This window comes from Tursiops truncatus, chromosome 2, assembly GCF_011762595.2.
Source record: "Tursiops truncatus isolate mTurTru1 chromosome 2, mTurTru1.mat.Y, whole genome shotgun sequence".
Classification (NCBI taxonomy): Eukaryota; Metazoa; Chordata; class Mammalia; order Artiodactyla; family Delphinidae; genus Tursiops; species Tursiops truncatus.
The window spans coordinates 90,352,486-90,377,892 of NC_047035.1; the positions used below are offsets into that span (position 1 = coordinate 90,352,486).

At 44.7% G+C, this 25,407-nt stretch overlaps 1 pseudogene; it reads left to right on the forward strand.

The window, feature by feature from the left end:
• The first annotated feature begins 19,910 nt into the window (after window positions 1-19,910).
• On the forward strand, window positions 19,911-20,750 carry LOC101335966 (ubiquitin-conjugating enzyme E2 R1 pseudogene; annotated as a pseudogene).
• Window positions 20,751-25,407: the final 4,657 nt, after the last annotated feature.

Sequence of the window (25,407 nt, forward strand, 5' to 3'; positions counted from 1 at the left end):
AAAAGTTAGTGCCTGGGCATATATGCTAGATTGCTACAGTCAGGATTAACAAGACTGAAGTAAGACAAAAAGAGAATCGACAATGGAAGAGGTCAGAATCCAGGGGGAGGACCTTAGGAGAAAAAAGAGAGCAACAGAAAGAGACAAAGCTTCCCCCTGTGAAGATACAGTTGCAGGAAACATTTCGACAGCCATAATAGTGTTAAGGGTTAACTCTGAATGGGAATCTCCAAGAGAGTAAAGTAATAGTAACTATCATCATCATCATGGTCATCATCATCGTGGCAAGTGTTAAGGACTCACCCATGTGCCAGGCACTGTTCTAAACGGTTTTCATGGATGAGTTTATTTAATCCTCACTAATCCTGGGAGATGGCTGTTATTAGTTTCCTCATTTAGAAAGCACTGAAGCACAGAAGCTAAGTGAATTTCTCAAAGCCACAAAGCTGCCGAACGGCAGAGCTAGGATTCAAATCCAGGCATCCGAACCCCACCACCAGTGCTACGTTGCCCCTCAGTATAAGGCAGTGTGGACTACTGGCCTGTGTGCTTGACCACCGGCCACTAGAGCATGAGCTTCTACTGTCGCTGGAGGAAGCCAAAAGGGAGAGAGTCAAATGGGAATCAAAAGCCCCAGATCTTCTTTTTTTCTCCTCTGCTCTCCTGGGACAGGTATGGATGAGGTCCTATTTAAAAATGCCTCTGAGGCGGCCATGCTAACCGCCACGGTTGGTATACCCCTGTCCTGCTAGCTTGAAGATTCACCCCTCCCCATCCTAGGAAGACCAATCCATTCTAAAGGCGTCACTCAGAGGGCACCCCTGTCTCAGGCCGAACCGGGAGACGTGCCATTTGAACTTTGTGCAGAGAACCAGCCCTGCCAAGCTGCTCCAGGCCACTGCTTTCAGACTACTTAAAAATTAAAGAATCTTTATTTTTTAAACTCCATTCTATACAGCATCTCTTGAACAAATAATGTTTTAATAATACATATAAGACAACTGGTAATAAAGCAAAATTTATACCTGTGTGTATAAACTGGTATTAAGACAAAGCTGAAATATTGTTACTACTAATAATAAAATAAGTAAAGAAAAGAATAGTTAAGCTGGAAATATAATACTTTTTTTGGTTGTTATTCCTTTGGCTCCTTAAGTACCAGAAAACAAACAAATCTAAAATTCTCTTTGATTGGGTATACATTTGTTCTAGTGACCTTAAAGAAACTGAAAACTGTGCCTCTTTCTAATCCCCTCCTCGGGACTCTAAGAGTATCCTTGGATACATCTTTACCTCCATACTCTCCCCTAAGTCATGCACTTTTGTCTGTGCAACGCCCTCTTGTCAGATCAGGGGTGGGTAAATATTTCAGGCTTCATGGCTCCTAAGGTCTCTGTGGCAAGTTCTCGACTCTGCCGTTGTAGCAGGAAACCAGCCACAGACGATACGTGAACAAGCGAGCATGACTGTGTTCCAGTAACACTTCATATGCATTGAAATTGGAATTCTTATAGTTTTCATGTGTCAGGAATATTACTCTTTTGATTTTTTTTTCCTGACAAAAATGTAAATCCATTGTTAGTTTGCAGGCTATACAAAAAGGAAGTTCACTGGATTTGTCCCAAGAGCCATACTTTTCTGACTCTTGTCTTAGACTCTAAGCTGCTTAAAGGCAAGGGAAGGACTCATCCTTAACTCCCCATCACCTACTGCAGAGTCTGCATCAGAGGAGAGCTCAGTATCCATATCTTAAATGGCAGAATAAATGTAAGTAATAATTTCCCCTTGTGAAGATCCAAGTGTAGTTCATTAAGATTTTGCTAATTTAATTTAATCGTAAGTGCAAATTCCCATGTTTCTAATCATTGCACCCTAATTTCAACCTCGATTCTGGGTATGGGGCTCATACCTAAATGTGTTTATTGCCTTAGTAATTGATTCCTGGTTCATCTTCCTAACTGTTTATTTCCATAGAACACTAGCTTTTCTACCATGAACTTTGTGGTATTCAGTTTTGGCCTTGTGGCTCTATTCCTTAAATCCACCTGCCCAAGATTTTTTCCAGCCATCTTGTTTTCAAAGATGCATGGGAGTGTAACAGGATGTCTTGGCCTGGTGGGGTCCATGAGTGGAGGAGGTACCTCCAATGCTCCTTAGAGACACTAACATCCTAGATTTACATGGGGCTGAGGAAATGGGTACAGACGTGTCAGGTGGGATGCAAGATTGCAGTGGAGTCTCTGCTTGGGAAAGATCATTGAAAGAACTGCCTGGCTAAACACGGCAGCAATGGGGGCTGCAAGCAACCTGAGCTCAGTGTGCTGGAGAGGAGCACATTCACAGTCATGACAAGATCACCGGGGCACATGGCTCTCTTCCAGGGGTACCAACATCACACCCAGATTTCCAGCTCTACCACCACTGAGGCTACAGACGTGAAGGCGGCCACATAAATGGGAGTAACATTTCGGCTCACGACAGCTACTCTGTTCATTGAGGTCCAAGTCCACGGAGCTCTAGCTTGGCTAGTAGGCAATGGTCAAGAGTACCCAGCCGACGCACAGGAGTCACCTAGGTACTCCCAGGAATTCTCAGGGTCAGAGAATCAGTAGCACTTCATTTCCCAAGTATATATGATCACAAACGTATATGATTGTGAACTGACAGAATAGAAGCCGTAGCACATGCCTGGCATGCAGCAGCCACTCAATAAACGTTTGTGGACAGAATGACGGAATACAGTATTTTGTCTGTTTAGTCTACATCATATCCAGCACCTAAAACTGTGCCCAGCATACAAATGGCACTCAATAAGTATCTGTTGAATGAATAAAAGTTGAGTGTGTGCCTTTTCAGTTTATTTTATTGTTTTCTATAAATGAAATTTATTACTGAGAATACCTTTTAAAGATGTAAATAAATTAACAAATCAGGGAAAAGTCTTTGGTCCTATGTTCCGATTTATGTGTTAAAATAAGCTATCACTCTGCCTTATATCATTCCTATGATCCACTTTCCTTTGAACCTGCAGCTACCATTATCCCCTTGTACAGGAGATAAATTATAAATTAGGCCAGCCCGCTGTGGCTAACAGTGCTGATGATATTTGAATATCCATTTAGTAGCAACTACTGCTGGCGTTTTCTTAATGTGGTTTCTCTTGTAATTCTGACAGCTTTATGAATGCTCCAGTAACTTTCAGCTAAATCATCACAGAGTTTCAATTTCCATCTTTAAGCCCTGCGGATAGATCTTATCCATATTATGCTAATAAATAACTGCATCTCAGGTGGATGGTGGGAAATGATCTAAAGGAACATACAAGGCAATATTGGTGGTCCTTGGGCTTAAGCTAGCCCTCATTCACTTATTCCCCTTCAGTGATCAAAGGCACATTAACCAATTAAAAATTAAATTGGTAAATGTTGCTGACGTGATTTCATTCTTGCTGTTTACTTTAGAAAGGAGAATCTTTCCAGTGAGTCAGTGCTCTCCCAGCAATTTTCCAGTACCATCGCAAAGCACTGGGGGACAGTGGCAGGCATATGTACGTGGCTATGTTTCTCAGCTAGTAGAAGAGAAAAGGAACTTTGCAGTTATTGTTTAGGGAGCTGACTTTGCATTTATGGCCCTGGCTTCTCTACATCTTAGTAAGTCCATACGAAAAACAAGGAACTCTGATCCTTATGGGGTATCATTAATTACACTTGAAAAGTTCTTAGATGTGTACAATTAGTGGGCTGTCTTCCATTTATTTAAGGGAGACTTTCTTTAAAATGTACTTTTTTATTCCATAACATTTCAGTGTTTCAGAGCTCTCAGAGTTTCAGATGTCCAACTGGATGAACTCAAAGTTTTCTATTTTTAAAAGAGAAGAAAAATATCAAGAAACAACAAAATATCTTCTGAATGACAAAATGTACCGTGTAAATGACTTTCTTTGGAAGATCTCTAATTCTCAGCCTTGGAGTCTATCAGAAAAGTTGATATGGTTCCAGAATACACTCCGGTTAGTAAAATGAATTTGTAATATCTGTCCATAGGTAAATCACATGACTCCTTTTGTTCCAAGTGCAGTTTACTCAGACTGGCTACAACTTCAATTCTTCTTGCACTGAATCCAGTCCAACCCTGCTCGGCTGTCCTAACCATGGCCATCAACAAGGATTTGTTGAACATCTAGGGGCACATTCTTGTGCCAGCAGAGAATGCATTTTCAGTGTCATAGGATGAATGATGGCCCCCAAAGAGATATGTCTATTTCTTAATCCCTGGAACCTGTGAATGTGGCCTTATTTGGGAAATGGTCTTTGCAGGTGGAATTAAGCTAAGGATCTCAGAGATCATCCTAGACTTAGGGTGGGCCCTAAATCCAATGATAGATGGCCTTATAAGATAAACACAGAGTGAGATTTCAGACACAGAGACATACAGAGAAGAAAGCCATGTGAAGCTGGAGGCAGAGATTAGAGTTTGCAGCATCGAGCTATGCAACACCTGGAGCCACCAGAAGCTGGAAGAGGCAAGGAAGGGCTCTCCCTGAGAGACTTCAGAGGGAATGCAGCCCTGGAAAACACCCTGATTTCAAACTTTTGGTCTCCAAAACTGTGAGAATATTAATTTCTGTTGTTTTGGGTACATCAAAACATTGCATTGCTTTCCATTGCCCTAGGAAAGCAATACAATCAGGTACCAGGTTCAATTTTTCATGCTTGAAGACATGTCTAGGATTTGGTTCTAATGGATTTATTAGAATCCTTTCTGTTTTGGCAAGCAACTCCCCAACTCCAAACACCATCCCCCTACCAGGCCCTGCCAAAAAGACAAAAAAATCTACTCTTGTGTTTACTTTAGTCATACCAGCACATAATGTTACCAAAAGAACATAGTTAAGAATTATTGACAATTTGTTGCTGATTATTAAGTTGGTTAATTATGCCTCTTACCCTTGGGTGGTCCCTCTTGTCCTCTTACTTAGAATGAGAAAGATACCGCTGTCATAATATTTCTAGTTGCTCTTTGATGAATCAACAACTCTGGGACAGAAGGAAGATCCAGAATGATGAAATAAGAGAGTATTAAAGACCAATTTCAGCCTGGTCCTGGCCTTGAGCATTTCAGTTTCCCTGAATATGTTTATGCAACTTGGTGATTTCCATATATGTCCTGTTACCCACACTAAACAGACTTGAAAGCAGCATGATTTCCACCCCTTGGATAGTGAGTAATCAGAGTCTCCTTCTCAAAGATACATTAATTCCAAAAATAAAAGCTCCACAGAAATACCTTCGGGCTGGAATGGAGAAATCACCGAATCAAAGAACTCTTGACAGCTGGCTAACAAACAAGGATGTCTTCTAGGGCAGCAAGAAGCCCAGCACGTTGTATAACTGGAAACAACTAAACCACAACTTCTAAACCACTTAACTGGATTTCCAATTGTTATTCTTGATGTCATTATCAGAACAAAACAAAAGAAAATCCTAGTATAAACAAAGCTATGCTCAGCCTATAAGCTTTTTGAACAAGACAATATAACATTCCCCAAACATGCCCCATGTTCTCTGTTTCCTTGCCCTTGTTCTCCATGAGTCTCTCACCAGGAAAACCACTCTCACTTCCCCTATGTCTGCCTATTGAATTCCCACGCCATCCTAAGTCTGGCTTAAATGTCATTTCTCCCACAAAGATTCCCCCCAGCTCCTTTCCCTAACTGAGGCATAAGACCTGCCTTTCAATCCCATACTAATCGCTTGTGTCTTCTTCCTCACTCCAGCCCTGTAGTTCTGTGTGTGCTCCTCTGATCATCCTCCAAAACTAGGAGACCCTAGGGGAGTTCTCAACATTGTGACTCAACACATATCCCATGTTAGAGTCAAAGGAAAGAGCTACTGAATGACACAAAGCCAAACAAAATCACTGAACTATATAGGAAAGTAGTGGACCTGGATCCCTCTTCCCTCATCCACACTTCACAGAAGATACTAAAGAAAACATTCGATCATCTCTGACTCTGTCCAAAGAGAACAGTACAGGCTGACCTGGTCTCTTCTCTAAGTCCTCTTTCCAGTTGGAGTAAGGACTATGTTTTCTTCACCTTCATTGTTCCTATATTGCTTATTCTCACACAAGACACATGGTAAGCGCTAGAAAATGTTTGTGAATATTGATCTCAGAAGCTTTCTGGCCAACTGGAATCCATATAGAAGCACATGGTTTCCTGGTCCCTCAGCTCTCTTTGATCCCCCCCAAATCTTGCTCAGTCTCCCTTAGGACCACTCTCAGTATCTCTTTTCCTTTCTATTCACATTGCCATCACCCTTTTCCTCCCAAGCTGTTTTGCTGATGGTCTTCCTGGTCTAGAAGGCAAGATTTGGCTTCTTAAAGCCTTATTTGTTGTCACTGTCAATCATTTATCTATGAGAGAACAGCCTATGTTGCCACTGTCATTCATTTATCTCTGAGAGAATATCTGACCAAATCAAGTCACAGAATCCCTAGTCTTGGCTCTAAGGTCTTCCATAGGCTTGATCTGGTCAACTTTTCTAGACTTTTCACTCGCTATTTCCCTTAAGAAACCCGAGGTTTTTTGCCAAGCTAAACATTTTTCACTTCCCAAGCATACCAGAACCTTTCAATCTCCATACATCTCCTCAGGCTGATTCCTCCACCTGGGGTGCTCACCTCACCTGTCTGGTTACACACACCCACTGTCTTTCAAGTCGAATCCAAGTGCTACTTCTAACTTGACACCTCCCCCAGACACTGCAGCTGAGAAAGATCTTCTGACCCTTTCATATTTTATTCATAGCACCTTCATCAGGGTTGCCTGATTCCATCTAAGCACCATTCTCTGAGGCTACTCAACCCCAGGCACTGTGTCAGCCACAGGCTTGTCTCACCTACTGCACAAGCCTTCTTCCCACACCTCTACCCCAAGGACCCAGGCAGTGAGTTATCAGTGAAGATCTGCTGAATGAAAGAATAAATTAAAGGGTAAGTCATGTATCTGTTCTTGCAAACAGTCAGCTTTGATTATTGGAGAAGGAATAGAATCTGTACAAAAAGTAGTTAATAAATAGTCCTGGAGGGCTTCCCTGGTGGCGCAGTGGTTGAGAGTCCGCCTGCTGATGCAGGGGACACAGGTTGTGCCCCGGTCCAGGAAGATCCCACATGCCGAGGAGCGGCTGGGCCCGTGAGCCATGGCTGCTAAGCCTGCGCGTCCGGAGCCTGTGCTCCGCAATGGGAGAGGCCACAACAGTGAGAGGCCTGCGTACCGCAAAAAAAAAAAAAAAAAAAGTCCTGGGCCATAGCACCACCACTCGCACCTTCTCACTGCCCTCAGAGAAATGACAATCTGGGAAGATAGAGAACCTTTCCCAGCTGCAGCTCCAAGCCTTGAGGGCTTCCCTGCACCGTGATGGGGTACTGAAGATCACACCCCAAAGTGCATCTCTCCCCACCCCACTGCCAGGTTCTCCACTCTCACCCCCTTTGTGGCAGAGGACAGAGTAAAGGGAGGGCTGGGAGGAGGGGAACAGGATCTGATAACAAAGCAGGTCAAACCACAGACCTAAAAGAGCATGTGGTAAGCCCCAGAGAGTGGCACAGGCAGCGGCCGAAACACCAGGACTGCCTGCCCCTCGGCTGCCCCTTGGCTAGCTCCTGTATCTCCAGGGAGGTCTGCATTTGGGGCTGGGCTGCAGTCCCAAGCCTCCTCTCTGACCTCCTTATCATGGTGGGCATCACAATCCAGGACTCAGAATTCTCTCGCACTGGCAGCGAGGCCACAGTGCCTGGAAAGGAGGGCTGCACTCAGCTGTCCAGGTCAGGGCAGGCCAGACCGAGGTGGTGGTTACGTTGGGCTGTTTCAAACCCTGAGCAAGGGCAGTGGCGAGGGCACCCACATCCTCTGTGGGCAGTGATGGTGGACAAAGTGGCAACAGAGCAGTTCTGGGAAACTGGGCCAAACCCAAGGAAAAGGGCTTAAACAGGGTGTGGAGGGACCAAGGGTTTGCCATGTGATGCAGGCCCAGTACCAGCGAGTGTAAGAATAAGTGCAGGATCTGACTCCTGAGAGAAGAAGATAATCTCACCTGCACCCCACCATCACTGGGTGAAGAGCCAGCAGCTGGTAACACAGGATCACGGCTCCTTAGCTTCTCATGATCCAATTTCCAGCATAGAAGGGATTGTAGATGAGCTGGGAGACAGGTCTCTGGAGGAGACAACCACCGCTGGCTCTGCTGCATGAGGACTTCTGCTGGACCAGGGGAAGAGGCAGAGAAGAAAAAATGCTTAAAGTGACATCCTACACTGGGAAGTGACAACTGGGGAAGGCTTGGCAACAGGAGTGGCAATGGGAGTTTTTCAGGCAGTGGGGATAGCTGAGCACAGCCAGGATGCAGGAACGTCCATGTGTACCTGGAGGAGAAGAGCAATTCCTCACACGAGGATGAGAGAATAGAACGCTTCATGGTCCCAGAGGAAGACAGCCAGTGGGCAGAGTAGCTGAGGAGAGGCAAGGTGGGCCTAAGTGATGGAAGCTTGATCCGAAATTGGTTCCAGGGCCCAGATGAGGAATTTGCTCAGCAGACCAGTATTTTCCAGACTTGCCTGGGACATTGATTAAAATACAGATTCCTAGTCTCCTACCACTGAGATTCTGATTCTGTAGATTGGCAGTTGGGTCCAGGAACCATAAACAGCGAGGAGCTATTGAAACGGAAGAGTCTGGATAAATGAAATCTGGTTGGAGGCTGTCACAGAAAATACAGCAGTAGCTGTAATCATAATAATAACTATGACACTGTGTGCCAAGCACTGCTGTAAACAAAGGTTACTCATTTGATCACGTGCACATCAGCTTTATTATTCCCATTTTACAGGAAAGGAAACCGAGGCACAGAGAGGTTAAGGCCCTTGCCCAAGTTAGAGCAGCACCATCAGATGTGACCCCAGAAAATCTGTCTCAGATGCCTGTGCTCTGAAGCACTCTGTTATTCTGCTCCTTGAGGGTGAAGATGAGTCCCCTGACCTATAAGGAAGTTATGCCCTCCCCTTGCAGTGCCTTCTGGGTTCATGGTGCTCTCACTCTCTTCACCTCAGTTCACCTCCTCCTTCCTCTCACCCAACCCAGTGGGGAGAGGTGAGTGGACCCCGGCTCCGGAAGTCAGAGGGATCTGTCCAGTTAGGTGGAATGTGGTGGAACCCTCAGGCGTTTCCTCTTTGTCCTACCTTCCCTGCCTGTCAGCTAAGAAAAACTGACACTTCCACCAGAGAATGTGCTATTTTTTTCTTTCCGACGTTCATCTAAACAGGTCCCCTATCTCCGTAGGCCAATTAATTGTGCAGACCTGACAGCAAACAGTCTGGGAATTAATCAACCAGAATCTAGAGATCAAACCAAACCTTACATATCAGGGTCAGACACGTCTCCAGTTTTCTCGGCGGCAAGTTGTGTGGTTCTCCCCCCCTGGAGTGTCTTTAGGATCCCTTCCCATTCAAACGTATTCTGCTGAAATCCTTGGTTTTCCCTCATGTTTCTTCCCCGTGTCTCTAATCTGAATGTTCTCTTCTGTTGGCCTTCCTTCCCACATGACTGTAAGGAATTTAAATGTGGACGAAATTCCCTTGGGAATTCATAATGCTGCTCAGTTTATTTTTAGAGCAGCTTTGGCATGAGGAGAACAACACTGAACTTGGGAACAAAAGCCCAGTGTTCAGAGCCTGTAAAGTGGAAAAGTCACTTCTGGATTCCTCAGGGGCAAAACGGGAACACTACTGTGAAGGTTGAATAATGCAGTGAGTATATCCCTTCTTTATAAGCAGCAAAGACCATCATTTCCTATAGTCCAGTAGATCCTCTCTAAGGCCAGGTCAGTTTGTCTAAAAATCAAACTCTCCTGGCTCTGGGTGTGGTATGTACATTATCTCACCACCTTGCACCTGCAAAAAGCAGGTCACTGGAGTCCAGACTTAAAGACCTCAGCAGGGCTTGGCTGTGAGTCAGAGGCCAGAAGACTCTCAAGCACCTTTCTTCAGGGTTAGCCTGTCCTTGATCAGTCAGGGGAGGCTGGGAGAAGTGTCATTCTGACCACAAATATGGAAAGCCAGAATACATATATTACTAGGAAGATCCTGGAGACCCTGTGCCCTCCAACAAAGAGGCAGGACAAATCAGCCCATCTCATTCCAGCAGCATGTGGGATGCGAAACCAGAGCACCAGTTATCATGCTGCTTAGAGCTCTAGCCCACTAAACATCAGTACAGGCGGCAACTGGAGAACACCCGTGCCTGGTGTGGATGATGTTTTGAATGTTTATTAGGCTGGTCTGAGGCTGTTGTTTGTTTCCTAGGAGCAAAATTATCTCATGAAATTCTCTGTCATTGCATATATGAGTTTGGAATATGAATATTAATGAAATAAAATGATACACCTTCCACTGAAACTTTATTTGTAGATTTTATTTTCTGCTTACAGGAACACTGATGTTAGTGCTTAGGTCTTTGCTGCATTTAAAGTGCCTCTGTAAAATCTCATTTGGAGTGAATATTCCATTCATATTCTGTAGTTTGGGGCATTGTTCCTTTTGTGTTTTGGTTGTTTGCTTCCCCACTTCAAGGGAGGGGTGGGAAAATGGAAAGAGGAAGGCAGAATTCAAGCTATTGAGAAGGAGCTGTGTACATCATCAGGCAACAGAACAGGGTGAAATGGACGGAGCCCTACAAGGTCAATTCTTGTTACGGCGAAGGCACGTCTTGTGGAAATTTTTCATTCTCTCCGTGGTTCCCTACCACCAACCACCAGTTCTTTACTTTGATTATTTTCTGTATTTATAACCTCACCTTGTTCAAGAATGGATTTAGGTAGCTTCAAGAAGTGCCTGTGGTTAATTTATTTTAACCATTGAGGAAACGATCCCAAATCTTTGAACAAATGACTCAAGCTCCCTGGGAACAGATAGGATGTGGAGCTACCTTCCCAAACTAGCTCTGATGACCACGTCAGAACTGTTCAAGGACTCCCAAAAATGAAACTGACAACTTGGCTGGAGTCATCCCAGGGTTTGGGTGAAATACTCCATCACACAGACCCCTGAGGGAAACCCAAACACTGACTTGTCAGCTCCTATCATCAGAGCTTTTTGGAGGGTTGGGTAGTACCTCACTATACACATTCCTACAGCCCAAGAAGGCAAGGAGCCTTGGTGGTGGGGTCGGGGTGTGCCCCGCCTTCCCCACAAGCTCTTTGCAGGAACCCAAGGCAGGGGTGGCAAGAGCTCACTGCTCCATGAGGCCGAGCATCCTCCCAGAGCTCCTGGAGCAGAGTAAAGCCTTGCTCTACCATGACTCTAGAAGGAGTCCTTAAGAGTCCCAAGTGCACAGCTGAGACCTGGAGCTTAACAGGTTTTATACTACTCGGCTCCACAGAGAGAAGAAAAGGTTCACACCAGAGCAGTTTGAGGACAAGATAGCAAATGCTGTCCCTTAGTCTCAACCCAAATAGTTTCAATGAATATCAGACTCAACTTATGCTGCACAGCTCCTACCAAGAGACAGGGAAAAGGTGCAAGGGCGGTGCAGGCACAGGCTGGGAGGCAGTCATGGCTGGGAGCAGTTCCTTCTACCCTACAGGGCCACCTGCACCTGCAGCCCAGTCCTCTGGCTAATCAGAATGTAAAGAATCCTAAAGACCATATAAAAACAAGGTGAACTAGCCTAAATTTGCTGAGAGTGAGGTTGTTGATGTCACCTCTGTTACTTACCCAAAGTTAGCAGACATGCTACTGTTCCCTTTCCTATTGCAAAACCTGCCCTGGGATGGGATGGCAGGTGAAGCCCAGTCACGGCAGAGCCCACTTCACTGGGGCCCTTCTCCCAGTCACTAACATTCAAGATCCCTAAGAAGAGGCACTAGTCTGTAATGTTCAGGGCTGGATCTTCAGTAATAGCAGTGGGCCTGGCACCTGGTAAGTCATCAATAATATCTACTGTATACATGAGTGAATGGAGTTGATCCTCAAGAGAAACCTAAAAAACTTCTTCAGTGTACTTTCTGTGGATTTATTTATGTTTTGGAAAGGAAAACTCCAAGGACTGGATCATAGAAATCAAGTGATGTTGCGGAGTTTCCAGGGGCTGAAATGAACGTCCTGAGAGAGCCCAGCCAGGCTACAGAGGAGGGTGGCAATGAGCAAGGTGGTGTCACGAGGAGAACCCTGATGAGTCCACATATTCTAGAATCTTGGCAATGCCATCTTCTCCAACCTCCTTCTCAGGAAAAGGACTCCTTTTCTATAGGATCCTTCCAAGCAGGGTAAGAACCCACAGTCGTTGATCAGGGCAGTTTTTAGGTTGCAAATAGATGGTAAATGAGTATCTTCCCTGTCCCCACCCCACATCCAAATCTTTGCATATAATCAGAAGGAGTAATATCAGAAAGGTATTATCTGTAGACTATTTGACTCATTTGTTCAACAAATGTTTAAGAAGTCCAGGCCCTCTGAGGATATAACAGTGGTCCAGATCCAAGGTACTACAGGACCTTATAAGGTACCACCTGCCTTTGTAATGCCTATCACAGTTTACAAAGAACTGTTAGTTGATTGTATGGCCGCATTAGAACTGCTGGCAAAACTGCTTTGGGGTCCAGTCTGTTGAATAAACTTCTTCATGGTGGAGGTGGGGAGAGAGTAGCCTCCACCTGGGATCCTAAAACTTAATCACCCATCATGCCTCGAAGTTTCCAGCCAAAGGGCAACAATCATTAGTCATAGCCTATCCCCAAGTTCCCTTTCTTCCCATTTAGCCTTCAAATCAATAAGATAATTACTGCTGTGGTCTGAAGGTTTTACATTTTCTATTATTCTTGTTGACTGCCATTCAATTTTTAAAGTTTATTTTTAACTTAACGATTTTTGTGGAGAGATTTTCTGGTTCATTAGAGGTTTTTGGCTTTATGGTAGGATTAAAGAAACATAAGAATATAATTTAGTCTGATTTTCTTTTCTGGCCTAAATCTGAATTTGACAATGTTTTCCAAGGCTGGGTTTTTGTGAGTGTGTCTGTTCCAGTGACCACTATTTCTGTGGAGGTATTAGAGTTAGCTACGAGGAACAGAATGCTGTTTTGTGAAATGACAATTGGGGAGTCTGAGGAAATGAGAACAACTTCAGCAGTGAGTGTGGAGAAGGACTTAATTGGGGGGAATAAGGTAGAGTAGGAAAAACACAGTCTGGTTTGACCCCCAGCTCTATGACCTTGGGCAGGCCACTTACCTTTCCTGAACTCTGAACTTCTCATCTGCTAAATAAGAAAATGACTCTGGGTAGTGTGTGCTAACATTGATAGCAGTGGCCATGACAAAGGGGCATTCTGTGGCGTGTAGGGCCGACACACAGGGTTGGCGCATCAGGCCCCGAAGTCTGGAGACTGGCTTTCCGTGCAGGGTGACTGGGGCGCCTCTGTTGGGATGACATTAATACGGACAAGCCTCTGGTACTTCGTGAAGACCGGGCTGAGGGTATTAAGTAAAGGAGAGTGAGGGTGAGGTCTGCCTCAGTCTCAGAGAACTGAAAAGAGGCTTCAAAACCAAGGGGCCCATTCAGTAAACAAGACCAGCTGCCTGTGGAAGGGCTATAGCCACCATCTAACTCATCCATCCAACCCCGTGTGTTTTCACTCCATGACAGAACTCCTTGCATCTTTCCCCTTGTCTTCCTCAGCTTCGAAACCAGGTGGTAAAACAGGATTCCTGTCCAGCTCCACATCCTTCTCAGATAATTTAAGCCGCACGTGGGCCCTCAGATCACACAGCTCACACGAAAACCTCCTTAGCACATGTTGGGAGAGTCCAGGGTGCAGGCTCTGGACTGACAGCCACACAGGGGTTTCACCAAGTCCCACATCATGCTTGGCTCAGCCAGGTGTGGAGGTCAGTTTGTAGAGCGACCCTACTTCGCTGGCTGCTCCTTGTGTCCCACGTGACTAAAGCAATGCTTTTCTGGCCAAGCTCTGAGTACAGACAATGTTACAGACAATGTTCCTTCCCACTCCCACATCAAAAACCTCATCTCCATGGTATTCTCACTCTAAGGTACCCATCTGCTGCCCTGGATTCTCCAAACAGAATCTCTCCCACTTTTCCCAGGTCCTACACATCTGAATGTATTTGGGGAAGCAGTTTATTTTCTTTCTTTCTTTCTTTTTTACTTTGCCCCCAACCTTCTCTTTGGACATCCAGGAACGCAGTTACTCCCCTTTTGAAGACGCATAAGTCAGTCTAGGACTCACCCATCTCTTTGCAGCCTCGCTCTCTGCTGTCACTTAAAAAAAGTTTTTTTTTTTCATGTTTCCTGCCCTAGCCTTGCAGCTCATAATCCATCTCACCCTCTAAGACAAAGCAGCTCTAGGGTATTCCAAGTAGAAGGTCTTTCTTATTTTGAACACCACCTTGGGCCTTCCACTTTCCCCATCACTTCTCTTCAGCATCTCTCCACCCTGGGACCTTGCAGTACAACCGGAGGCCAGACAGTCAGGCTCAGTGAGGCACAAAGCAAATCCACTTTACTACAGGGTGTAGACTCTCTAAAGGACAAACTCTATTCAACTACATAAAAGTAGATAAATCACAGCTATCCAGGACCTAAAAGCACAGGCTTGGAGGCTGTTTCATTCTCGTGTTCTACTATTATCCCCACCCTCTTTCCACCTGTTCCCTGCCCCCAGCCCCAGAGCCTGGCCCTCCACTCCACCCCAGCCAAAACATAACATCTGTCATCACTGTGAGGCTGGTGGGATGCGCCATCCTCCCCGTCTGGCTTCTCTGCGACTTATCATTGCATTGAGGACAGGCTGTGCTCCAAGTCACCCTGACGTTCAGAGAAGGGCTCCTCCCCAGCCTCCTGAAGACTTCTCCCTGGATTCCTCTCCCCACTAGACTCTCAGCCTCCTCTCTACTCTCCTAGACTGTATTGCCTACTGCAGACTTCTCTTGTCTTTTGGGCACTCGTGACCATTCTGCAAGCATAGTCACATCACAGGGCTTTCGGGTCCCAGTCTCTCAAAGATGTCTCCCTTTTTCTTCATCTCTGCCCCAATTCCAGGAGGGCCTTTGTTCAGGCCCATTACCAAGGCCTCAGCAATTCACCCTCTCTGGGCAGGCAGAATCTTGGCAAGGGGAGCAGAGACTGGAGTTTAAACCCAACTTGTCCCCAGAATGGGCTTCTAACTGTGAGTTTAGCGCACTTAAGTCACATTTATATTAACAGAGGTTTCTGCCTCAGTCAGATTCAAGTACCCTTAGAGCAGAAGTTGGGGGGAGGTGAAATTTCCAAGATTCCCATTTACGGATTACATCTACCATAGCACTGATTCCAGCCTACCTGAGCCCTGTGGAATAATTAAGAGGAGGAACGTTTTACTGTATTGGAGGAAGAGAGGAAAATGAAGAAAGAAAAGGAGAAAGGGAGGAGTAGAAAAAACTAGATTTTCATTTATCTGCCTTTTTGGGTTAATTTCGATGTAAATATAGAAGGTCTTTCGATTTATTTTAACACAATTAAGTACCTACTTGCTGTTAGGAAAACAAATTTCTAAACTGTCATCCCCTTATGCTCTTTTCCTAAGTCACAACATCTGTCTTTGTTTTGGGGCTTGGATTTTTCTTCCTTTTCTTCCTATTTTTACAGTCCTCAAGACAGCTACCCCAACGCCACAGTGTCATTAACACAGTTGCAGCTTTGATTCTGCTGGCTCTTTACGGTGGTTCCCGCAGCCGTCGCTAGCCCATTGTCCTACCCTGCAGAGAGGTCAGCAGACGCTGTAACTCATGGGCTGAGGCATTCGAAGAGATACCAGGGAGCCATCATCTGGGCATCAAAATAAGCAAGAAATCTAAGTGCTGAGAACTTTGATGCAGCAAAGAATCAGGAAAAGCGAGGCTCCTGCTGTCCCTGCTGCTCAAGGCATCCCCCTCCAATGGCCTGAGAGAAGGTGAAGCCTCAGGTGTCCTGACAGCTGGAAGCAGCCTTAGCTTCTCCTAAGACGAACAACAGGGGCACCTACTAGGTGCCCAGTACTGTACTGGTTGCTCTACCCACATTATCTTTCATTATTTTCCTTATATTTTCCAGATGAGAAAACTGAGGCTAAGAGAGACACAATGACTTTTCTAGAGGTTACATTACCACCAAGAGATCAGTTCATATAAGGGGAACTTGCTATAGGTAAATTAAGGATGAGCAGGGCTCAGGAAGCAGGGTGAAGCCATGAGGAAATTAAAGAGGGGAGGAAAAGAGGGGCACTGACCCCACTCATCATTAGGCCAGAATTTAGGTGCCAGGACACAAGCCTTCTAATAACTTGAACTGGACCCTACCTTGTGCCCTGGTGCTCAGTTGATATTCAAATGTTCCATGGCTCCACTCCTAACCCAACTCTGAGTGAGGCAGCAGGTGATGTGAAGCTAAACAGCTACGTTCCCAGCCACCTCTAATCTCATTTGCTCACCTGGGTGCACATGGCTTGCTCCTTAGGACTAAGATTGTTTACACCTACTTTGTCCAGTGTTGCTCTAGCCTCTCAACTCCTCTCCTCTCTCTCTTCAGGGAAGAGAGAAAACGTCCCATTTGGGGGCTGTTGGCTTCTAGCCCAAAGGCTTTATTCCAGATGGATCTGCCTCTGGCTGGCCACCCAGAATAGACAGGTGATATCCATATTCTCAGCTCATCCAGACCATCTGTTCGTTTTTCCATAACACTGTCCTCTGGGTCCATGCTAACGGCCCATTTAAGAAAATGCTGCTCCAGTAACTAAGCCCTTTTGTGGGAATTTAAGATGGAGCCTTATTATAATTTACTTCACCTGGTAGCCTGTAAAATTATGGTGGGTTTCCAATAGAGTCCTAATGCTCTCCATAAAATGAAAACAAGGAAGAATTAGAAAAGTAAATAGTCTTTTTTACCTCCTAGAAGTCACTGCATAAATCCACTATCAGAGCAGCAATGTGGCCCAATTCATTGATTCCCACAAGCACTGACTGACTCTCTGTCATGCCCAAAGTTTTCTGATTAAAAAAAAAAAAATCAAGGGACACAGTTGTGATAAGATGAACCCTAAGTTTGAAGAAAAATACGTGCTGCTTATTAGGCTAACTTGGAGAGCTTTATTTTGCTGACTAGACTTTTTTTTTTTTACGGTACGCAGGCCTCTCACTGTTGTGGCCTCTCCCGTTGCAGAGCACAGGCTCCGGACGCGCAGGCTCAGCGGCCATGGCTCACGGGCCCAGCCGCTCCACGGCATGTGGGATCTTGCCGGACCGGGGCACAAACCCGCGTCCCCTGCATCAGCAAGCGGACTCTCAACCACTGCGCCACCAGGGAAGCCCAACTGACTAGACTTTTTACTCTCACTAGAGAGAAGTTGTAGAGCAAGGGGAGAGAAATGCTGCCTGGTGTAGAAATTTGATTGTCCTGCTGTATGATTTATGATGGACTCTTACTTCCAATAAATGCCTCACAAAACTGTTGAGAAAAATCTACATTTTCATCAATGTGTTTTGAGTTTCTGTTTTCTTCATGGAAATAGATGCACTAAAATGCTATGTTGGCGGAGTCCGCTGAGGAGGGCCCAGTCACAGATGTATTACACAAAATGAGACAAACGTGGTTCCTGCCCTCAAGGAACTCATGATCTGGTAGGATTGGTAAGACAATTACAGAATAGCATTGACACGGGTAAGGCTTTGGTCAGGACCCAAGTTAGGTGCAACAAAGAAATTCAGAGCAGAGCAAGACATTATGACATCTTCATTTTGACACTGCTGATTTTATATCATAAGTGCCACCTAAGTACTGATTTTTATTGCCCCATCTAGTGAAATTGAGGCTGGAGAGAATAAGGAATAGGGTTAGGATGTATGTTTTGCATCTTATTTGATATAACTTGACAATGTATGGTTGTAAAAGTAACAGAAGATAACTCACAGAAATAGTTCTATCTGTTGGGATGGAGGGACTTTTAAGCATTATACCAAGGGCAGAAATAATAAAGGAAAAGATTGATTTGACTGTGATTTCACACATAGACATATACACAAACACACAAACCAAGTTAAAAAAAACTGGAAAAATATTTGCAACATATATCACAGACTGTCATCTTCTTTCTTTTAAGTTGGTTTAAGTTTGCCTTGATTATGCACTTAGATTCTTACCAAGCTCTGCCCTGCATCAGTGTAACAATGGTTTATTCAAATGATTAATAAAAATATACACCTGAGAAACTGTCACTGACCAGAGGAAACAAGGGGGAAATGATAACTAAGTGCAATGTGGGATTCTGGACTGGATCCTGGAACAGAAGAAGAAAATGGACAAAAGTATATGTTCAGATAACTCAAAAGAAGAAATGAATAAAAATGAATATGGCCAATGAAAAAGGAAAAGAAGTCCAACCTTACTTTCCAATCAAAGGAAAATTGTATACATAATCCATATTATAAATTGTATCTACAATCCATATTATATATAATTTATACTCTACACACACCCCTTGGATTGGCAAAGACAAAAATGATCAATGATATTCAGTCTAATAGTGGTATTAACTGGTAAAAATCATAAATGCATCCATTTTCCTATATTTCTGCCTTGATTTCTTATTATTATCTATACTTCAAACTAGTTTAAGGTGTTATCACCTGTCACTTGGACAACCATAATAGCCCCCTAACTTGTCAACCTCTGTTCATTCTTGCCTCTGTTCATCAGTTCTTTCTACTCAGCCAAAGTTATCTTTTTAAAACACACAGGATCCCCAGTCATTGCTTTTATCTCTCCTTGCTGTTGGAATAACAATAAAATCTTTAACAAGACCTGTGAAGCCACCTGTGGCATGCTCCCTACCCATTTTTCCAGCCTCATTTTGCCCGGTGATTCCCCTCTCTTTCCACTCCAGCCAAACAAGCCTTCTTCAACTCCCCCAGCAGCCACATTTGCACAGGCTGAGGCCAAAACGCTCTTATCTCCCCTATTAGTCTAGTTATCTCCTACTTAAGCTTCAGGCCTTATCTGAAATGTCACTTCCCCCAGGAAGTCATCCTTGAACTCTCCAACTAGAAGGAATTCACGTGACTGTACTTTCTAACAGTATATGTGTCTTCTCCTAGTAATACTTACACAGAGTCCACAAGGGCAGGGACCACACTTGGTGGGGACCACACCTGGTGTTGCTCACCGTTGTACCCTAAATAGTACACAGTACTTGGCACACACTAGGATCTCAATAAATGTTGAATGAATCATGAATCTTTCTGGAGATCAGTTTGGCAACACATGTTAACATTTTAAACGTGTATATTCTTTGACTCAGTAATTTATTTCGGGAAATTTATTTTTCTTTTATTCCATTATACACATACACAGAGCACAGCACACACACACGGGAGTGAGTCCTAAGGTTTTCCACATTTCTAAGTACAGTTGACCCTTGAACAATTTGGGGGGTTAAGGGTGCCGACCCGCTGCGCAGAGAACCCAGTAGGGCACTCTGTCTATGTGGCTCCGCCATTATCCGGGGTTCCTCTCTATGCCTGGTTCCGAATTCTCAGATTCAACCAACTGCAACTCCTGTGGTACTGTAGTAGTTGCTACTGAAAAAGAAATCCATGTATAAGTGGACCACGCAGTTCAAACCCACGTTGTTCAAGGGTCAACTGTACATGCATGTTATATAATCAGAAACAGAAGATATTTTCATTTGGGGGGAGGATGTACATTAATTGTCTTACATAGGTTGTATCAACATATCCCCAGATTAAAACAGTCGCATCAAAGGGAGGACATCAAAATATCACTGTCATTCCCGTTCCAGAGCCGGTCCCAACTTGCTGTGACAAAAGGGTCACATGTCAAAAGTCAGAGCAGGGGAGCACCCAGGGGCACGGAGGAGGAAGGCGGCCCCTACCCAGCCGCTGCCGCCCAGCTCGCCCCAGGTGCTGCTGCTGGGCGAGCCGGTGGAGGGCTTCGGATGACCCTGGTGGACAAGGGTGACCTGAAATGGGAGGCGGCCATCTTAGGGCCCCCCAACACCTACTCCGAGGGCAGCTACTTGAAGGCGTGTCTCAAGATAGCCATCGACTACCCTTACTTCCCGCCGGCCTTTCTGTTCCTGACCAAGATGCGGGGCCCCAACGTCTACGAGGCTGCGGACGTATGCATCTCCACCCTCCATCCCCCGCTCGACTACCTCCTACCCCCTGAGCGGGGAGCTGCCCTCAGAGCGGCAGAACCCACCCAGAACATAGGACCATCTCCTGAGCATCACCTCCCTCCTCAGCGAACCCAACACTGTTTCCACCTGCCAACGTGGACGCTTCCGTGATACACACGAAGCAGGAAGAGAGCGAAGGCAGGACCGGGAGCACGCGGACGTGAACCGGAGGCAGGTCCTGGGGACCAAGGCGGACGCGGAGCGGGACGGCGGGAAGGTCCCACCGCACTGGCCCAGTGCTGCGGGAAGACCCAGGCCCGGTGTCCGACCAGGGCTCGGACCTCTTCTACCAGCACGACTACAGGGCGGCGAGGCCCAGGCCGAGGCCCGCAGCTGGGGCGGGGACGACGAGGACGACTCGGGCCACGAGGAGTCCCGACAGCGCATCCCCACCAACAAGCTTACAAATTTTACCTCAGCCGGCCGGACCGTATGGACTCTCGGGCGCCTCTGCCGCCTCGACTACCTCGGGTAGGCGTGCCCTGCCGGCCCTGGGCCGGTCCCCAGGTCCCGCCCTGGGTTTCCTCTGCTTTGGAGCGAGGCCCCGCCCCGCCCGCTGTCGCATCCTGCGGGCCGCTAGCGTGCTGTGCGCAGGCGCGGGGTGGAGGCGGTGCCTGGGGGCCACGGACCCCAGCCCTGTCTGCAGCTCCAGCTGGCTGGAGCTGGAGACTTGGGGACTCAGCTCGCGAGTGGACGGATTAACTTGGGGTCACCTCTTCTCTCTGCTTTGGTTTGTTTGGAATCTAAAGCGATTTTATGAGAAGCCAAATAAATTAAAAAGTCAGAGCAGGTAGAAATTTTCAACTAAGGATAGGGCATTGTAGAGGATCCAAGGTCCAAGGACATCTTCAGGAAAAGGTAGCACGTGAGTGAGGTTATAAAGGATAATTAGGATTCACATAGATGAGGAAGATAGGAGAGGCTGGGAACTGCATGTCAGGCAACAGAAAACAGGATCAGCCCAAAGAGAGGTACGGAGATGGGAGTGTGCAGGGCAAACAACGTGCTTGCTCATTTGGCCCAGTGTAAGGGGTGTAGAGAGAAGCAAGAGACAAGAGAGCACAGGTAGGCTGGAGCCAGATCACAAGAATCTCAATAGCTGATGGAAAACAATGACGGGATTAAAGTAGACGGTAAACATGGCAGGCTCCATGCTTTACTATTTTTTCTTCTTTTTTGAGATGGTAAAATACGCTATTATGCTCAGTGCTGCAGTGAATATACTTATATATTTCCCCAGCCACAAGCTTAAATGTAATTGTAGGAGAAATTCCTAAACATGGAGTTGATGTGTGCAAGGATATGCACATTTTAAATGTTGATAAATATTCTGAGATTGCCCTCTTTAGAGGTTGTATCAATTTACATACCTCAAAAATGTACAGATGTCTGTTTTCCTACAACCTTGTCAAAAATAGGTTGTCAAAAATACATTTTAAGGAACTTTGGATATTAAGTGAAAAATATAGTTTTTGCTTATATTTGTTTATTGTGTGGGAACCTAGGTATCTTTTCAACTATCTTAGCACCATTTGTATTTCCTTTTGTGATAGATTTGTTCATGTTGTTTGCCAGTTTTTTTATTAGAGTGTTGATCTTTTTCTTATAGATTTGTAGGAGTTCATATTTTAACAAATTTAGCCCTTCTTCTGACAAGTTTGTTACAAATATTTTTCCCTGTTTATGACTTGTATTTTGACTTGATTTGTAGAGTTTCCTACCTTGCAGAAATGTTTGATCTTTAGAGTCAAACTTATCAATATTTTTTTATATCTCCTGAATTTTATCATGCTTAGTTCTTCTCTATTCCAAGATTATTAATTTTTTTCCCCATTTTTCCCTAGAACCTTGGTAGTTTAATTTTCATGTTGGTAGTCCATCTGGCACTTATTTTGGTATAAAACTTGGGAGAAATACAGATTTATTATTTGCCAAATGGCTACCCAATTGTCCCAACACCATTTATTTAATTGTAAATTTTTCCCACTGATTAAAATATGCAACTTGATCAAATCCTAAATTCTTATAAAAGCATTTGGGTCAATTTCTGATTCTATTCTGTATATTCTGTTATTTCCACTATTTTATCTTCCAGGTCACTTATCCATTCTTCTGCCTCAGTTATTCTGCTATTCTAGAGAATTTTTAATTTCATTTATTGTGCTTTCATCATTATTTGTTTGCTCTTTAGTTCTTCTAGGTCCTTGTTAAACGTTTCTTGTATTTTCTCCATTCCATTTCCAAGATTTTGGATCATCTTTACTATCATTACTCTGAATTATTTTTCAGGTAGACTGCCTATTTCCTCTTCATTTGTTTGGTCTGGTGGGTTTTTATCTTGCTCCTTCATCTGCTATGTGTTTCTCTATCTTCTCATTTTGCTTAGCTTACTGTGTTTGGGGTCTCCTTTTCGCAGGCTGCAGGTGCGTAGTTCCTGTTGTTTTTGGTGTCTGCTCCCAGTGGGTAAGGTTGATTTAGTGGGTTGTGTAGGCTTCCTGGTGGAGGGGACTAGTGCCTGTGTTCTGGTGGATGAGGCTGGACCTTGTCTTTCTGGTGGGCAGGACCGCACCCAGTAGTATGTTTTGGGGTACCTGTGACCTTATTATGATTTTAGGCAGCCTCTCTGCTGATGGGTGGGGTTGTGTTCTGTCTTGCTAGTTGTCTGGCATAGGGTGTCCAGTACTGTAGCTTGCTGGTCGTTGAGTGGAGCTGGGTCTTAGTGTTGAGATGGCGATCTCTGGGAGATTTTCGCCATTTGATATTACATGGAGCTGGGAGGTCTCTGGTGGACCAATGTCCTGAACTCAGCTCTCCCACCTCAGAGGCTCAGGCCTGACACCCGGCCAGAGCACCAAGACCCTTCAGCCACATGGCTCAGAAGAAAAGGGGGAGAGAGAGAGAGAGAGAGAGGGAGGGAGGGAGAGAGGGAGGGAGGGAGGGAGGGAGAGAAGGAAAGAAAGGAAAATAAAGTTATTAAAATAAAGATTATTAAAAATTAAAAAGTAATAAAAAAAGAAAGAAGAGAGCAACCAAACCAAAAAATAAATCCACCAATGATCCAATGATAACAAGCACTAAAACTATACTAAAACAAACAAAAAAAAAATATGGACAGACAGAACCCTAGGACAAATGGTAAAAGCAAAGCTATACAGACAAAATCACACAAAGAAGCATACACGTACACACTCATAAAAAGAGAAAAAGGAAAAAAAAAGTATGTATCTTTTGGGAGGTCTGAGGTCTTCTGCCAGCGTTCAGTAGGTGTTCTGTAGGAGTAGTTCCACGTGTAGATGTATTTCTGATGTATCTGTGGGGAGGAAGGTGATCTCCACGTCTTACTCCTCCGCCATCTTGAAGGTCTCTCTACACCTATGTTTTAGGGTCAGCTCTCCAAGATCTCTGCATTACCAGGTTGAGAAAGGAAGGTAAAATTTTACATTGTCCTTTTCTTTCCAAATCCAGACTCTTGTGAATACGGTTTTGAGGTGCCCATGGGGTGTCATGCTCCTTCTCCCAAGGACAACTATTTCCTTCTTTATGAAGTCTTTTTATGTGTGTGTGTCTCTCATTAGCATTTGAAAGTTTCCCTCACATAGGTCTTTTGGGTGTCATACTATAGGAAGATCATTTGTCAGATAGTTAGCTAGTTGGGAGAGGAACAAAACTGGAAGTGGGATGGTCAGGTGAAAGAGCACTCCTCAGGCAAGATTTAATGCAGGACTGAGTTTTATGAAGGCAGTCGAAGTCAAAACAGCAGAATTTTTTCCTTATTAGAAACTGGAAGCCAGGGAGAAAAAAAAGAATCAAAGACTTCTCTAAGGTTTTGAGCTTAAGGAATGATGAGGTTGGGGATAGTATTCTCAGAAAAGGATAAGAAGGAGAAGAATCAGATTGTGAACAGAAAGATTATATATATGGTTTGGGAAATACTGGCCCTTGGGGTCCAGCAAGATGTCCAGGTGGAAACGTCCATCAAGCAAGTGGAAATAAATGTCTGGAAGGTGAACCCATAGGGTGAGAGTCAAAACTCTTCTGGGAAGTGGGATTAGCTAGAGAGAGGAAGATGAGGGCAGGACCTTGGAGACAATCTTGTTTGAGGAGAAGAAGAAAGAAGAGCCAGCAAAGGAATCGGGAAATGAGGAGCAGCTAGAGTGAAAGAAATAGTCCAGAGAGTCGGAGAGAAGAGAAGACAGTGGTGAAGGAAAGCACTGCTGTACCTGCCTTCACAAAGTGCTCTCATAAGCTTGTATTAGAGGCTAGTCATCTGATGTTCAAATCTTGCCTCCATCACCTAGGAGTTATATGGCTTGAGGCAAGTCAGTTAAGCTCTCTGAGCCTCAACTTCCTTATCTGTGAAATGGAGATAATATTATAATAGTGCCTACCTCATAATGCCATTGTAATGATTAAAGAAAGATACTTCTTTTAAAAGATAGCCAGCACTCAGAAATACTAGCTGCCCCCTTCTTTCCTCTGTGTATCTGCTGAGGTTCATAAAGGTTGAGTGGCATTCCCATGCACACAAATCTAAGGAGTGGCGGAATCTCTGATTCAACTACACTGGAGTTACTTCGTTCTGGAAGAGTGGGCAGTGACATCAAGGAGGTTGAGAGTTTGGCATTTAGGACATTATAGGGGAGTCAGTAAGGAAAATGTCCTTCAGAACAGTGGATACAAAAGCCAGATTCCAAGAGATTAAGAAGTGAGTGGCTGCTGGTTATATATACCCAGAAGAAATGGAAACAGGATTTCAAAGAAATATATGCACTTTCATGTTTATTGCAACATTTTTCACGATAGCCAAGATATGGAAACAACCGAAATGCTTATCAATGGATGGATGGATAAAAAAGATGTGAGATATATATAAAATGGAATATTCTTAAGCCACGAGAGAGGAGGATATCCTGCCATTTCGACCCTGAGCACATTATGCTAAGTGAGGTGAGTTAGAGAAAGACAAGTACTGTACGGTATAGCTTAGATGCAGAATCTAATAGTCAAACTCATGAAAAATAGAGAGTAAAGTGGTGGTTACTGGAGAGTGGGGGGATAAAATTGATGTTGCTTAAGGGTACAAACTTGCAAGGAGTAGTAGATAAGCCATAGTTATCTAATGTACTGTAGAA